The sequence below is a fragment of the Chiloscyllium plagiosum genome, chromosome 32, assembly GCF_004010195.1.
Source record: "Chiloscyllium plagiosum isolate BGI_BamShark_2017 chromosome 32, ASM401019v2, whole genome shotgun sequence".
Lineage (NCBI taxonomy): Eukaryota > Metazoa > Chordata > Chondrichthyes > Orectolobiformes > Hemiscylliidae > Chiloscyllium > Chiloscyllium plagiosum.
The window spans coordinates 43,519,348-43,529,903 of NC_057741.1; positions in this window are offsets into that span (position 1 = coordinate 43,519,348).

Below are 10,556 nucleotides of genomic sequence, written 5' to 3' on the forward strand. Positions count from 1 at the left end.
AAGTGCTCACCTACAACTAAATCGAACACCTGGCCTGGTTCATTACCCAGCACCAGATCCAGTGTGGCCTCCCCTCTTGTCCGCCCTTCGGCATACTGTGTCAGGAAACCCTCCTGTACACATTGGACAAAAACTGATCCATCCGACATATGAGAGTTATACTATTTCCAGTCAATGTCGGGGAAGTTAAAGTCCCCCATAATGACCATCCTGTTCTTTCATTCCTACCCTGAATCATTTTGCCAATCCTGTCCTCCACCTTCCTAGAACTCTGTGGTAGCCTATAAAAAACTCCAAGCATGTGACCTGTCCTCTCCTGTTTCTAACCTCAGCCCATACTACCTCAGTAGATAAGTATTCATCAAAAGTTCTTTCACCCACCGTTATACTATCCTTGACTGACAAGGCCATATCTCCCCCTCTTTTACCGCCTTGCCTGTTCTTAATGAACAATCTAAACCCTGGAATCTGCAAAATGCATTCCTCACATGCACGTCTCCGAAATGTCCACAACATCTAAGTCCCAAATACTTATCCAAATATCTTCTAAAAGTTGATGTGGAGGTGCCGGTGTTGGACTGGGGTGGACAAAGTTTAAAAACAACACAACACCGGATTATAGTCCAACAGGTTTATTTGGGAGCACTGTTCCTTCATCGGGTGGTTGTGGAGTATAAGATCATAAGACACAGAATTTATAGCAAAAGATTATAGTGTCACACGGTGATATATTGAACAAATCTGAATTGTTAAGTCTTTCGCCTGGATGTAGATTTGCTTGCTGAGCTGGAAGGTTCATTTTCAGATGTTTCATCACCATACTAGGTAACATCTTAAGTGAGCCTCCGGATGAAGCACTGGTGGTGTAACCCTCTTGCTATTTATATGTTTGGGTTTCCTTGAGTTGGTAATGTCATTTTCTATGGTGAAGTCATTTCCTATTCCTTTTCTCGGGAGGTGGAAAGTGGGATCCAAGTCAATGTGTTTGTTGGATAGAGTTCCAGTTGGAATGCTATGCTTCTAGGAATTCTCATGTGTGTCTCTGTTCGGCTTGTCCTAGGGTGGATGTGTTGACACAGTCATAATGGTGTCCTTCCTCATTGTATGTGAGGACACTAGTGAGAGAGGGTCATGTCTTTTTGTGGCTAGTTGGTGTTCATGTATCCTGGTGGCTAGTTTTCCGCCTGTTTGTCCAATGTAGTGTTTGTTACAGTCCTTGCACGGTATTTTGTAAATGACATTAATTTTGCTCGTTGTCTGCGTAGGATCTTTGAAGTTCATTAGATGCTGTTTTAATGTGTTGGTAGGTTTGTGGGTTACCATGATGCCAAGGGGTCTGAGTAGTCTGGCAGTCATTTCCGAGATGCCTTTGATGTAGGGAAGAGTGGCTTGGGTTTCTGGATGTGTTTTGTCTGCTTGTTTGGGTTTGTTGCTGAGAAATCTGTGGACTGTTTTCTTTGCATACCCGTTCTTTTTGAATACACTATATAGGTGATTTTCCTCTGCTCTGCATAGTTCCTCTGTGCTGCAGTGTGTGGTGGCTCATTGAAATAATGTTCTGATGCAGCTTCATTTGTGGTTGTTGGGATGATTGTTTCTGTAGTTCAATATTTGGTCCGTATGTGTTGCTTTCTTGTAGACGCTAGTTTGAAGTTCCCCATTAGCTGTTCGCTCTACTGTGACATCTAGGAATGGCAGTTTGTTGTTGTTTTCCTCCACTTTAGTGATTTTTATGCCAGTAAGGGTATTATGGATGGTCTTGAAGGTTTCCTCTAATTTGCTTTGTTTAGTGATGACAAAAATGTCATCCATGTAGCAGATGCAAAATTTGGGATGGTTGGCAGAACTGTTTGTTCGAGTCTCTGCATTACTGACTCTGCTAAGAGCCCAGGTATCGGAGATCCCATGGGTGTTACATTGGCTTGTCAGTAGGTTTTTTGTTGAAGATGAAGTGTGTCTTAAGGCATAGGTCCATTAGCTTGATGACATTGTTTATGCTGATGAAGTTGGTGGTGCTTGGTTTTAATAGTCTAGTCAGTGTTTCCTTGGCCAGATTGATGTTGATTTACGAGAGTTAGGATATAGACAGTTTAGGAGAGTGGTCCAGGAAATGGTTAATGAAATTCAACATGAGCAAGTGCGAGGTCTTGAACTTTGGAAAAAAGAATACAGGCATGGACTGTTTTTTTTTTTAAACAGTGAGAAAATTCATAAAGCCAAAGTATGAAGACATCTGGGAGAGCTAGTCCGGATTCTGTAAAGGTTGACTTGCAGGTTGAGTCCATGATTAAGAAAGCAAATGTAATGTTGTCACTTATCTCAAGAGGGTTGGAATATAAAAGCAGCGATGTGCTTCTGAGACTTTATAAAGCTCTGGTTAGGCCCCATTTAGAATACTGTGTCCAATATTGGGCCCCACACCTCAGGAAGGACATATTGGCACTGGAACGTGTCCAGCGGAGATTCACACATATGATCCCTTGAATGGTAGGTGTAACATATTATGATCAGCTGAGGATCCTGGGATTGGATTAATTAGAATTTAGACGGTTGAGGAAAGATCTAATAGAAACTTACAAGATAATGCATGATGCATGGCTTAGAAAGAGTGGGACGCTGGGAAGTTAGGCGGGGAGACTAGGACCCGTGGGCATAGCCTTAAAATTAGAGAGCATCAATTTAGAATAGAAATGAGACATTTCTTCAGCCAGAGTGCGGTGGGCCTGTGGAATTCATTGCCATGGAGCTCAGCGGAGGCTGGGACGTTAGGTGCCTTCAAGGCAGAGATTGATAAATTCCTGATCTCACAAGGAATTAAGGGCTACGGGGAGAGTGCAGGTAAGTGGAATTGACACACCCATCAGCCATGATTAAGTGGCGGACTGGACTCTTGGCCGAATGGCCTTGCTTCCACTCCTGTGTCTTATGATGGATGTGAACAGGGCAGTTACGCCAAAGGAGACCATTATTTCATCCTCTTCTATCTTGGTGTCTTTGGTCTCCAGGAACTCTTGGGTGGAGTGGCATGAGTCTTCTACTAAGTTTTAGTCTGTGGTGTAGCTCCTTGACCAGTCTGTAAGTTGGTGTTCCAGGTAGCAAGACTGTGGGTCTGAGGGGGGGCTCCTGGTTTGTGTATTTTGGGTAAGTGTAGAAGTGTGGTGTTTTGGATCCATCTAGGTTCATTTTTTGGAAGTCCATCTTATTTATTTCTACAGATTTCTGAAATTGTTTGAGTAGGGCTATGATTTGGTTCTCTAGTTTTGGGTTTGGGTCTATCGACACTTGTTGGTAAGTGTTGGTATTTGCAAGGAGTGTGTTCACTTTCTCAATGTAGGCTCTTTCAACCATCCTCCACACACCAGCACAGAGGAACTACTCCGAGCAGAGGAAAATCACCTATACAGAGTATTCAAAAAGAATGGGTACCCAATGAACACAGCAACAAACCCAAACAAGCAGACAAAACGCATCCACAAACCCGAGCCATTCTCCCCTACATTAGACTCTTGGAAATGACTGCCAGACTGCTCATACCCCTTGGCATCATGGTAGCCCATAAACCCACCAACACACTAAAGCAGCAGCTAATGAACTTGAAAGACCCTTTACAGAACATGCGAAGCTGAATGACAAACAAGCAGAAAACTAGACATCAGGATGTATCAATATAAGCATCAACTAGTCACAAAATGTCATGACACAGTCTTGCTAGTATTCTTACATATGGATGAGGAAGGGCACCATTACGACTGGGACAGCACATCCATCTTAAGACAACTCAAACAGAGACATGCACGAGAATTCCTAAAAGCATGGCATTACAACCGGAATTCCAACTCTATCCAACAAACATATTGACTTGGATTCCATTTACCACCCCCTGAGAAAAAGAGCACGAAATGACGTTACCAACCCAAAGAAATCCAGACATGTAAATAGAAAGCAAGCTACACCACCAGTGCTTCATCCAGAGGCTCACTGAAGATGTTACTTAGGATGGTGACAAAATGTCTGATCGAGCAAACCTACAGTCAGAACCTCAACTACAACTTGCTGGTCTTTTGTCCTTTAGATTGGTTGCAGCTTTTGGCTCATTAATGTGTAAATCCTAGCACTTAAGAGTCATAGAGATGTACATTATGGAAACAGACCCTTCGGTCCAACCCGTCCATGCCGACCAGATATCCCAACCTAATCTAGTCCCATCCGCCAGCACCCAGCCCATATCCTTCCTAGCCCGTCCTATTCATATACCCACCCAAATTCCTTTTAAATGTTGCAATTGTACCAGCATCCACCACTTCCTCTGGCAGCTCATTCCATACACGTACCACCCTCTGTGTTAGGTCCCTTTTGTGTCTTCCTCCTCTCGCCCTAAACCCATGCCTTCTAGTTCTGGACTCCCCGTACCAGGGAAAAGACTTTGTCGATTTACCCTATCCACGCCCGTCATAATTTTGTAAACCTCTAAGGTCACCCCTCAGCCTCCAACATTTCAGGGAAAACAGCCCAGCCTACTCAGCCTCTCCCTATAGCTCAAATCCTCCAACCCTGGCAACATCCTTGTAAATCTTTTCTGAACCCTTTCAGGTTTCGCAACATCTTTCCGATAGGAAGGAGACCAGAATTACACACAATATTCCAACAGTGGCCTAACCAATGTCCTGTACAGCCACAACATGACGTCCAAACGCCTTCTTCACTATCCTATCTACCTATGACTCCACTTTCGAGGAGCGATGAACTTGCACTCCAAGGTCTCTTTGTTCAGCAACACTCCCTAGGACCTTATCATTAAGTGTATAAGTCCTGCTAAGATTTGCTTTCCCAAAATGCAGCACCTCTCATTTAGGTTAGGTTAGGTTAGATTACAGTGTGGAAACAGGCCCTTCGGCCCAACAAGTCCACACCGACCCGCCGAAGCGAAACCCACCCCATACCCCCACATTCACCCCTTACCTAACACTACAGGCAATTTAGTATGGCCAATTCACCTGACCCTGCACATCTTTGGACTGTGGGAGGAAACCGGAGCACCCGGAGGAAACCCACGCAGACACTGGGAGAACGTGCAAACTCCACACAGTCAGTCACCTGAGGCGGAATTGAACCCAGGTCTCTGGCGCTGTGAGGCAGCAGTGCTAACCACTGTGCCGCCCATTGAATTTTATCTGAATTAAACTCCATCTGCCACTTCTCAGCCCATTGGCCCATCTGATCAAGATCCTGTTGTAATCTAAGGTAAACATCCTCGCTGTCCACTACACCTCCAATTTTGGTGTCATCTGCAAACTTACTAACCATATCTCTTATGCTCACGTCCAAATCATTTATGTAAATGACAAAACGTAGAGGACCCAGCACCGATCCTTGTAGCACTCCACTGGTCACAGGCCACCAGTCTGAAAAACAACCCTCCACCACCACCCTCTGTCTTCTACCTTTGAGCCAGTTCTGTATCCAAATGGCTAGTTCTCCCAGTATTCCGTGAAATCTAACCTTGCTAACCAGTCTCCCATGGGGAACCTTGTCGAACGCCTTACTGAAGTCCATATAGATCACATCTACTGCTCTGCCCTCATCAATCCTCTTTGTAACTTGTTCAAAAAACTCAATCAAGTTTGAGGCGTGATTTCCCACGCATAAAACCATGCTGACTATCCCTAATCAGTCCTTGTCTTTCCAAATACATGTACATCCTCAAAGTTTGTGCGAAGATTTGTAGCTCGGGTGCTCGTTGTTGTGGTTCTGTTCGCCGAGCTGGAAGTTTTTGTTGCAAACGTTTCGTCCCCTGGCTAGGCAACATCATCAGTGCTTGGGAGCCTCCCGCGAAGCGCTTCTTTGATGTTTCCTCCAGTGTTTAGAGTGGTCTGTCCCTGCCGCTTCCGGTTAGATTAACGTGTGATGTTAGGAAATTGTTGGAATCGATAAGACCATAAGAAATAAAAACAGAAATAGGCTGTTCAACTCGTTGAGCTTGCTCCACCATTCAATAGAATCAGGGCTAATCTGACATTCCTCATGCCCACATGCCTCTGTCTTCCTGTTTGTCCTATATAGTGTTTTGTGCAGTCCTTGCATGGTATTTTGTACACTAATTCGTCTTGCTCATGTTGGGTATCGGGTCCTTCGTTCTGGTGAGTTGTTGTCCTTACCACCTTTGTTAAACAGTGGCACCACGTTTGCCAACCTCCAGTTTTCCGGCACCTCACCTGTGACTCGTTAATACAAATATCTCAGCAAGAGGCCCAGCAATCACTTCCCCAGCTTTCCACAGAATTCAAAGGTATACCTGATCAGGTCCTGGGATTTATCCACCTTTTAAGACATGCAGCACCACCACCTCTGTAATGTGGACATTTTTCAAATGTCACCATCTATTTCCCCACATTCTATATCTTCCATGTTCTCCTCCACAGTGAGCACTGATGCAAAATGCTTGTTTTGTATCTCCCCCATCTCCTGCGGTTCCACACATAGGCATGATTTGCTGATCTTTGAGGGACCTATTTTCTCCCTGGTTACCCTTTTGTCCTTGATTTACTTATTAAATCCCTTTTGGATTCTCCTTAACCATGTTTGCCAAAGCCATCTCATGTCTCTTTTTTTGCCCTCCTGATTTCTTCTTAAGTATACTCCTATTGCCTTCATAATCTTCCAAGGATTGACTCATTCTCTGCTGTCTATACCTGACCTATGCTGCTTTCTTTTTCTTAAACAAAGCCTCAATTTCTCTAGTCATCCAGAATTCCCTACACCTACCAGCCTTGCTTTTCACCCTAACAGGAACATACTATCTCTGGACTCATCTAATTTTTGAAGGCTTCCCATTTTCCAGTCATCCCTTTACCTACGAACATCTGCCCCCAGTCAACCTTTAAAAGTTCTTGTCTAATACCGTCAAAATTGGCCTTCCTCACAGTTAGAACTTTAACTTTTCGAAACTGGTCTATCCTTTTCTATCATTACTTTAAAACTAATAAAATTATGGTCGCTGGCCCCAAAGTGCTCCTCTGACATCTCAGTCACCTGCCCTGCCTTATTTCCCAAGAGTAGGTCAAGTTCTGCACCTTCTCTAATAGGTACATCCACATACTGAATCAGAAAATTTTCTTGTGTACACCTAACAGATTCCTCTCCATCTAAACCGTTAACACTATGGCAGTCCCAATCTATGTTTGGAAAGTTAAAATCCCCTTACATAACCACTCTATTATTCTTACAGATAACTGAGATCTCCTTCCAAATTTGTTTCTCAATTTTCCACTGACTACTGTGCATCTCTATGACTCAAGTTCATTCCATAGACGAACCACCCCTCCTCTTCCAAAGGTTGGTATTAGATTAGATTAGATTAGATTAGATTAGATTACAGTGTGGAAACAGGCCCTTCGGCCCAACAAGTCCACACCGACCCGCCGAAGCGAAACCCACCCATACCCCTACATTTACCCCTTACCTAACACTAGGGGCAATTTAGTATGGCCAATTCACCTAACCTGCACATCTTTGGACTGTGGGAGGAAACCGGAGCACCCGGAGGAAACCCACGCAGACACGGGGAGAACGTGCAAACTCCACACAGTCAGTCGCCTGAGTCGGGAATTGAACCCGGGTCTCTGGCGCTGCGAGGCAGCAGTGCTAACCACTGTGCCACCGTGCCGCCCACATTATAGGCAGATTTTTACTTGAAGATTGGAATTTCTCTACTAATTGATATTTGGCATGTCCAGCAAAATTTCACTATATATTTATGTAATCCTGACCAACAAAATTGTTTTTGCATGCTAGTATGTTTTCCTATTATCTAAGTGATCTGCCATTGGAATTTTGTAAGGCACTTGTAAAATTTTATTATGATACTCAAATGGCCAACCATCTGATGGAGTGATGCTGATTCCTCCTCAGCTCATATTTCAAGTGGTTTCCTTTTCTTTATTTACGTTGTTTCTCAACATATTATAAAACTGTTGTTTTTTCTGATTCAGTTTGAATAGTTATGGTCCCAGCTGATGTTACTGCAGGACAGATTAGATCTTAGTCTGGAAAGTCTGTTATGCAAAACAAGTTTATTGTGTAAAAAACAGCTGTGAATGAATGGGAACACCTCTCAAAAGTTTCTGTTTACTTTTGTGTTGTGGTGGGATATAATTTATTATCCCATAAGGACAATTATAACTTCAGCATTTCTGCGTACTTTAGACCATGAATTTTGAACACCATTCTCTGCGCTTGCAATAGATTGCTTGACATTCCCCTCTGCAGGTAGCATAAACTCAAATACCAACAATAGCAATTAGAAAATTACAGTTCCAGGCATAGGTAAGGGCCAAGGAGGATAAAGATGGTCCATCTTTTTAAATGGTTAAAATTCTACTCCAAAAACTGATGTTTTGAAATCATTTAACTTTTCCATGCTGAATGAATCGCTTTTTAAATGAAAAAGTGCTGAAGGAACTCAGCAGGTCTGGCAGTACTGCGGAGAGAGAAATAATTTACTTAGTTCAAAAGAAAAGTTGTATTGGGCTTGAAATGTTAACTCCTCTTCTCTGTGTAGATGCTACTGGATGTGCTAGAGAAATTCAGTTTCTATTTTATATTTCAGATCTCCAACATCTGTAATACTTTGCCTATATATTTCAAATGAATTTGTAGCATTGAAACACTTGTGCCTATTTGGAGAGATCAAGTTGTAAAATTTTAACTGAAATGTAATTATTAACTCAAATGTTAGTACAATAGGAAAAGTTAAGAATTACAAACTAGCAAGCCCTAAAGCACAAATTCTCTCTCTAACACAATCCAAGGAAAGTGCAGCTCTTATGAAATGTTAAAAATGTGAAAGCTGCTAATGTCCTTCTTCAGATTTCTGTCAGTTCCTACAGTTAAAATTGCAACTTATAGAGGATAGTTTCTTGGACTGGAGGACAAAAAAGATTTGGTCCCAATGGAAAATAATGCTGGTGCAATCTTAGTTTTCATGTTTGCATTGTTTAGTGAATTGATACTGAAGCTTTCTTGTTCCCAAGAACACTTTCTCTCGGGATGTCCAAATTCAAACTTGTCAACAGTATAATCCACAAAGTCAGACCAAGCAACACTGACATAGCAGTAAATAAAAACTGAAAGAACTGCAGATTTTGTAAATCAGAAACAAAAACAGAAGTTGCTGGAAAAGCTCAGCAGGTCTGAGGAAGGGTCACTGCACCAGAAATTTTAACTCTGATTTCTCTGCTCAGATGTTGCCAGACATGGTGAGCTTTTCCAGTAACTTATGTTTTTGTTACTTATGTGATAATATTAGCAACAGTCTTAGGAGTTTTAAGCAGCTTTTGAATGTGTGTATAAGTAAATTTTACAGATATAAAATATGCAAGATGTGGAATAATTGAATGTTAAGAAGTGAGAAAGCTTGCATTAAAGGTGGAAGTGTTGTTACGTTTCCCCCCATCAGTCGAAGCAAAACGCTCAGAGACACAGTATGGCTTTACCTCCTTCACCTTCCAGGCCCTGGGGGGAGAGAGAACGATCACCCATGTGAACAGAGACACAAATTCTCAGTCTTCTCTTGGACAGCAGATTCTTAGTGAATTATATAGTCATTTCACAGGGTGGAGCATCCAGATAAGGCAACATACATATTAATTGGGTGACTTGCAATCAGTTAGTGTCAATAGTAGAGATTAAGCCATCTGCTGTTATACAATGAATGTTCTTAACCTTGTTAACTGGCTTCGCAAAATGATAATTTTCACCTTGTTAAATTTACCTTACATACTGAATGCTTCAAATATTGTTAAATGAATATAATGAATGCTTTTCCACCTTGTTAATCCATTACCCTTGCCTCAGCACCCCATTGTTAACTACGTTCTTATCTGATCTGAGTCATGCTAGGCTGAACCTCTTGTTTTACAAAACTCAAAACTTAACTCTCTCCCTACCTGCTCATACCCTGTACCCATTTTCAGAAATATATCATGGGTCACAGACGATATAACTTGATGGTTGTGTTCTTGTGCAACCCCACATTAAGCGGTGTTTCTTAATCATGATTTTTCGATAAAGTATTGGCAATGTAATAGTGTTACAGCCAACGCACGTTTTAAAAGTTTGTGCTTTAGAAACAATGTCCCCAATTCGTCAGTTGCATTACAGTGAATTCATGTAAACGAAACACATGTTAAAGATCATCGTGAATGATTATGGTGTGGTAGGCATCACAGAGACGTGGTTACAGGGGGGTCAGGACTGGCAGTTAAACATCCAAGGGTTTTCAACTTATCGAAAAGACAGGGAGGTGGGCAGAGGGGGCGGGGTTGCCTTGTTAGTTAAGACCAAAATTAAATCTATGGCACTGAATGACAGCGTCGGATGATGTGGAGTCTGTGTGGGTGGAATTGAGGAACCACAAAGGCAAAAAAAAACCATAGTGGGAGTTATGTACAGACCTCCTAACAGTGATCAGGACCAGGGACGCAACATGTACCGGGAAATAGAGAAGGCATGTCAGAAAGGCAAGGTCACAGTGATCATGGGAGACTTCAATATGCAGG